Raw genomic sequence first — 7,251 nt, forward strand, 5'->3', positions numbered from 1 at the left:
TCTCTCCTTCTTCCCCATGCGCAGGTGCAAGTCGTGACGCTTTAGAAACACAAACTATTTTATGCAATGGTGCGGAAATGTGGTGGTGTGTGCTGGTGTGTACATAGCGAGAGGACATCTGGTGAGGAAAGCGACGACTGTGCGTACGCCACGCAGTGCCCCAGAGCACGTCGCAGCACGGACAGCAGAGGCCAACGGCTAGGGAGGGAAGAGGACGCGCCACAACTTCAAGAGGACAAGGAGGACTACCACGTCGCTGTTTCATCGTTTTGTATTCTTTTTTTTTTTTTCGCTTGTGGCCCCATTACTCTTCCCGCTTTGTCTCGTTACATCAGCGGATCGTGCGACGACGATGACATAGGCTCTAACTTGCACCCTTATTATTATTTTCTTTTTTACACTTACAAAGCGCCAACTACATAAGGGCAAGTTTACTTGGCTGCCATTTGGAAAGAGCTAGCTTGTCTCTCTCATTCGTAAACCCGGCTCTGTTGAAAGTGCCGTGGTTTTCAAACACTGCGAAAAAGCGTATCAGCGTTATTGGGTAACGAATTAGCTCATATCCGACGGCCTCCTCTTGCAGAACGACTATCGCGGAAAGCGTATTTGACCGCAGGCAAAGGAAATTGCATAAACAACGCTGTCCATATTACGTAGTCTAGGAAACCTTGCATGGCTTTCCGAAACCTCTAGACAGGCTTTCTTAAAAGCTCTCGCCACAAGTCACTGCAAGTGAAGTCAATAAAAAGCAGCTTCACTTTCGAGAACGATGAAATCTTAAGGTCAAGATGTTGCGGGTAAGATAACAAAAGGTGAAAGAATCAATACTGACGTTAAAAGAAAATCAATATAGGTCAAAACGAATTATCAAAAGACATCTTATCACACTTTTCTCATCCATCAGAGATTTTCAGCAGGATCTCTCCAGCAAGCAATCATGTCCTTGTGGTGCGATAGCGTGGTTGGGAGATAACAAATCCTCCAGATTTAGGCATATTTTTAGCAGTGACAATTGGGGCGAACTCGCAGTTACTGTTAACTGCAGGATACGCGTAATGATAACAAACCAGACAGAATAAGGAACCTGACTGCGAAATACTGTTACGGTGGCTAAATTTAAAATCCCCATGCCTGTCGTATAGAGATAACTTCTACGACCAGTTGGCAAAGACAATTTAACTTGTCAGTGAGTGCGATGAAAGATTGTGATACAAGATAGAGACAAAAGAGAGTGAGGCATTTTCATGAATGCAGGAGACGTTTGAGATAGAGGCAAGGATTCTTATGAGGTATATCTCCTTAAAACCCTCCTTAAACTGCACAACATATTTTGAAACACAAACTCATTGTATGTAAATACGTTTGTTCCGCTGGTTATGCAGCTTCAAGGCAACGGACCACTAAGTATTTTTCAGGAATGAAGAAAAAAAGACTAGAGGCGAGCAAGAAATGGAGGACAGATGGTAGAATTTAGATCAGCAAACCTTTTTTTAAAATGATAAATACATATAAGCTACGAGTGTGAAAAGTGTGTAACTGTAACATCGGTTTTTCCTTTTGCGTTTCCATTACCCCGCTACTGAAATGAACATCGCCAACCATCAGAAATGGCAAGTTAGCTGTTCCTTGTACTTAAAAGAAGTCAAACCAAGATATTTCGAAACGTTGCTCAATTCTCCAGAACTACGCAGATCGTTTCCTTTATTTAGATCCCTTTCTTCTCTACATATGGATTTCTGCGTCTTATTATCATCAAGCTGGTCATCTCTGTAGTCAGACCGCGCGACACGCAGAACTTCGCTGGACCCTTCAACCACTCGGAGGTGTTGCACGGAACAACTGAACCACGAAACCCCGCGACATCTCATGAAAAAGGAGTTTTTTTTTAACTTGCACAAGTCTACCAAAAAAAAAAAGAAAAAGTTAAGTTCGTTTAGGCGTTTGTACCGAAATGTACGCGTTCAGACGTGTATTATCTGCCGATCTTCGCTGCACTATGTCTTTCTTCAGTAACCTGAAACCATTTCTATGACAGCGACCTAAAAACAAGACTCGAATAGGCTGTGTTTCAGGAGTACTTGATTATAAGGCGCGCATAACCATTTGGAGGAAGGAAAAATGGCGTATACATTACCAAACAGCGTCAAATATGTCAACAGCTCATTTCGCGAAAGCGGTTGCAATTACATATCGCCACAGCCAAGGGCTAAGAAGTCGATCTCTACACGCATCTTGTACAAAAAGTACTAAATTGTAGCAGACAGAGTCTATAAATGATATCCGGTCTTTTCAGCAACGGCAAACATTTTAGACGTCTGATTACAACGATATGTTACACGAGTACGTAGCAGGCGCGTCCGCATCGTACAAAAATACACCTTCACATCAGCCCTATAATTTAATCACTTAACCACCTTAGCATATAGACGTCCAACACCAGCATCAAAATGAACAGTCCGCTGTACACACTGGGACGAGCGACCGACGCCAGGGCCAGTTCGTCAAACGTAGGACTATAAGAGGCATTCGCACGTAAAAAAGAAGAAATCTAGCATTACCAGTTTTCTTTCCTACGTGTCCAGGTCGGTGAAATATAAAAGGGAATTACTCATTTATAAAGCAGTCAATGATTGGTCCCAATTGTAAATAAGGAGCGTATGAATTTTCTCTTTTAGAGCAAAAGCTGCATTATGCCAGGTTTCGCCAAGGTCGTCGGGTGGGATAATTTTAACGTGAAGTCAGCAGCTTTCAGTCTTGTTTGAAAATCAGTGGACCACTAACATTGCGCTGGCCAATCACCCCAACGACTTTGACCTTTGACCTCGAGCCTGGTATGACACTCGGAGCTCTTGCTCTATATCTAGGTTTAGAAGAGTTAAACCTCCATAACTATTTAAGCTTTCCTTTATTCATGCCTTAATTTCTTTAACGTCCTACCTTGTTAGGTGAAAGGAGTAATGATATAATTCTTCACTACGAACGAAGTGTTCCTTTTTACAGTGCTCTTGCCTGTAACTAAAAGCGTGCCGAATGCAACGGTTGTTGCTAAGATTCACGCTGACCTCAAGAACGATGCATTGTTTCGAGCACTACATTTCGTAAAGTCAGACGGAACAAATTCTTCGTTCTGTTAACTCTGGCTCTAACTCAATGAATTTCGTCACCTTTGTCAGTTATATAAACAGTACTATGCCCGCTGAAACCGGCGTCAAGGACCAAAGTATTTCCTACGTGCTTTCTACGCATCTCGACAGCAGAATTCATCCGCATCGCGTCACCAATACAAAAGTTAAGAAAAAAAAACTCACAAAGAGCAGCGGGAAAACGCAATTTTCGCTGACTTACCTCTGAGTGTTCTTACTGCCGGTAAAACAAGGAAAAAAATTCTTTACATCGTAAAGCTATGTGTTAACGATTGCGCTACAAAGCAAGTCGCTGCATTTATGTAACGAGTAAAGGCTAGAGTAAAACGTCGCGCGTGTTCGCTTAATCTGTGCATCTGTGCTCCCAGCAAAACAACAACAAGAAAAAAAGAATGTTGTGTATACAATGTCACAAGATGTGCTTGTACACTCTTACACAAATAAAATGTCTATTTGCAAGCACATAGACAAAGACACACACACACATACACACACACATACTAGTGGGTCCCAAGTGTCACTACGGTGCCTTTTTCTAAATTTAACTAATGGCCTCTTACCACCTCTGTCTATGTAGAAGCTATAAATATATTTGCTCCACGTAGTCGTCTTCTTTACGTGCGGTAGAAGCTTGTCAGTCTATAAGCAGAAACCTCCTCGGTCACAGGCTAACGTAAAGACATACCAGCACATAGAAAACTTAAAATGAACACCCTTAATTATCGTAACTCCTGCGGCGTATTAATACTTACGCACGGATACACTAATGAGCGCATGAATAGCTTGAAAACAATGGACGGAAGCCTAAATTATTCCGCAGCTGAACTTTCTATCGGACCAAAAAGCAAAACATTATGACTTTTTTTTTTTTTCACACTTAACAAAAAAAAAAAAAAAACATCGTCTTTCTGCTGTCTGTTCACACGTCGGGAGGACAATTTACAATTTGTCGTGCCTACTGTGCATCTTGTGTACGTCGTTTTCAGGAAAAAGTAAGCCTCGTCAACGACACGGCAGATTTTAGTTGACATGGTTGACCCCGGATCGTTGTGGTCGTGCGGTTCGCGCGTCAGTCAAGGTCACAACTGTCCTTTATGCTGGTCATGTGAGAGAGGGTGTCAACGTTCTGACTTTGCCGGCGCCGAGGCAGTCAGCATCGTTCTGTTCATCGTGTGCAGTTTTTTTCGTCGATACACAACGCCCTGTTAAGCCCAATCACGACTCAAACAATAGTATATACTTCGCTTCGCTGTTTTCGCCGCATACAACAAGCATCAAGCTTTCCAACTTGCTGCTTGAACGCTGAAGAAAAAAAAAATGTGCGCGAAGGACTGCCCACGGAACTCTCGTGCTACAGAAAAAAAAAAAAGAAAAAAAAAAGGGAAGACCAACGTGGTAACTAGCGTGCTATATGAGTACCTTGTTGTCAATATTATCCCGAAAAATCTTTCTTTGAGTGTATAATAACGGCTCAAAACTCTAGTGACTAGTGCGGTAACGGAGCAGGAACGAGAGTTTGGAGTTATCAAGTGAGGCGCGCGCGTGAACATGTGCGGTTTTCTTTGAGCTGATGGCCAACAGTGTGTGTGTACAGTTTAACACCCTGCTGCCATTGCTGCATTTGTTACGCGATCTACGAGTCCATAGTTAGACTTCCCCTTTTCCCTTTATTTCCTTTAGATCTCACCTTAAACTGCATCAGTGATGTGGCGAGGTTCGGGCAAGTGTTCACGATTGATTTATTGTTTACTCTACTTTGCTTCAGCCAAGTACCTGTTCGTCTCATATGCCGCGCATCCTTTAAACTGAAAACACTCCCCCTGTCACGAGCGATCCACAAAATGCAGTTAAACCCGTCATAAAGCTTCGTTTTGTTGAAAATGAACTCTAAGAGGGACGCTTGCTCCTTTATACTGGCCACTCGTGTTGCGAGAGCTCAGTCAAAAAAAAAAAAAAAAAACATTCTTTTCGCATAGTCATTCTATCAACGCATCCAATTTCATAATAGACATTTTACAGCAGTTTCCGCTTTAGATGAATCCCATTCACAGTTACCCGCTGCTTAATGCCGTGCACGTCCACAGATGTGGACGACTGGGCCAATCGAAGTGTTGCCCTACGTGGAACCTACAACGAGAGAGCATGGCACAGCGGCCTGAATAAGGTCTGTCAAATGGAACGATGATGTGTAAATTAGTTTTCACCGTGCTCTTTCGCTGTACGCTTCATGATTACCAGGTCTATACCAAGCGAGAACGCATTTCACTGCGAAGGGAACAAAACATGCGATATACGGAACGACGACGGAAGTGTGTAACGTGCTCGCTTGTTATTATTTTCTCTTGTTTGTTTATGCGCAATAGAGAGAGTGCGAGCACCGATGCCCGAGCTGCGAATGCGCGCGCCTGTCCCTCACATCTACTCAGCTCAGCCAGGCCGACTAAAGCATGGACTGCCAACTCAATGTTAGACACACGGTTCGCCTCATCGACAGGCCGAAGCACGTTTGTTCCTTCACCGCAGACCGGCACACCCGCTGGTTTTTATTGTTTGATTTCTTTTTTGTTTGTTTGTTTACTTGACCATACGTGTTGACTGCAAATATATAGATATATTATATATATAATGCTATTATACTTCCGCCGCATGAGGGTGGTTAAAGGCTATTCATGTTGTCATTACTTTTTCTTAACATGTTGACGCGCCAGGACGCTGACGTACGAGTGTCACTAATAAAGCGAAGGTTATCGTAAACACCTTTGTCTTCGTGTCTCTCTGCTGTCCTGACATCACTCACACTCCTAAGCTAAGCATGTTAAGACAAGTTTTGCGGACTTGGGCAAAACATAACGCCACTCTAGAACATGCACTTGCCAGTCCCTCTATCGGAATGTGTGCGGGAAGGGGGGGGGGGGGGGGGGGTGCAGGGGTTAGGGCTGTCGAGTGCTGTATCCAAGGGTGCGGTCTCTAATCCCTGCCGCGGCGGCCACTTTTCAATAGAGGCGAAAATCAAGGCGCCTGTGTGCTGTGTGATGTCACTGCACGCTAAAGAACCCCAAGAGGTCGAAATTTCCGGAGTCCTCCGCTACGGTGTCTCTCACAGCTTGAGTCGCTTTGGAACGTTAATCCCCACAAACCTAACCAAACCAGTCTGTACCGAACTTGCCATGTCAACAATTTGTCTCGATAACGAGGCAGCACAGCAGAAGCCCTCAATGGAGTCAAAACCCGAAAGTTATAGCGTGTTTCCGACGTGCTTGCAAGCGGTAACGAATCTACATTTGACAAAGAAAAAGAAACACAAAAATGGTCACATTCGAGAAAATGCGCACCGGTTAAAATTTCATAAAGGCACCACATGATGGGTTCAATTCAGGATTCTCCTATCGAAAACCCCAATGCCTAATCCAACGTTTCTCGGTTGCAAGCTAAGGCAAATAACGCAAAGTATATGCGCATACAGCAACCTATGTAAAGATTGTAAGCATTCCAACACCAAGCAATCTGAGTAAGAACAGTGTAGCTTGCGTCTCCCAAGCCTACTCAGAGCCTGAACAAATCGGGTGCATATGAAATTCCTGCGCTCCTGTCAATAAACTCTTCATGTCATAACAACATTGCACCAAAGATTTGCCAAACGAAAATTCGGACGTTTGAACGGAGCTATCCATATCTACCTGCATTTTCTGTGGGCTTTCAAGGTGGAAAAACCCTTGCGGACATTATCTGCTGATGTATGATTATCAGTTCAAGAAAGCGAAAAGTTCGCCAAGTTAGGGAAGACTTTTAAACGATGTGTCCAAGTTGCGCAATCTTGTGAGAAAGCCTCCTTGATTTTCCTCCTTGGACAGCCTGTGGAAAACGCGTATGTTAGACCAAAATGTTGAGCCTCTCGTTTCCCCCAGTACTCATTTTGGCCACACGGTGCACCAGCTGAGAGGGCACTTACGAAGATAGTGACTATCAACTGGACTAGCTCCCATTTTTTATTTATTTATTTAGAGTCCTGCAGTGCCCGAAGGCATTATTGCAGGGGGGGGGGGGGGGGGGATGACAACATTGTAGAAAAGCCAGAAGTACAATCAAAAAGCATAAAAATGAAGAAAAT

At 43.7% G+C, this 7,251-nt stretch overlaps 1 protein-coding gene across 5 annotated transcripts in view; it reads left to right on the forward strand.

Moving 5' to 3' along the window:
* The window catches only part of LOC146208540 (potassium voltage-gated channel protein Shaw-like), a 273,057-nt gene extending 267,160 nt beyond the window's left edge, over positions 1–5,897 (forward strand). For all 5 annotated transcript variants that reach the window (XM_084594614.1, XM_084594598.1, XM_084594629.1 and 2 more), the window contains one exon: positions 25–5,897. The gene's annotated coding sequence lies outside the window, so the exon portion shown is untranslated. The remainder of the gene's footprint in view (positions 1–24) is intronic.
* The last annotated feature ends 1,354 nt before the right edge of the window (positions 5,898–7,251 follow it).

Source organism: Amblyomma maculatum, chromosome 1 (genome assembly GCF_055883805.1).
Source record: "Amblyomma maculatum isolate TAMU_Amacu chromosome 1, ASM5588380v1, whole genome shotgun sequence".
Classification (NCBI taxonomy): Eukaryota; Metazoa; Arthropoda; class Arachnida; order Ixodida; family Ixodidae; genus Amblyomma; species Amblyomma maculatum.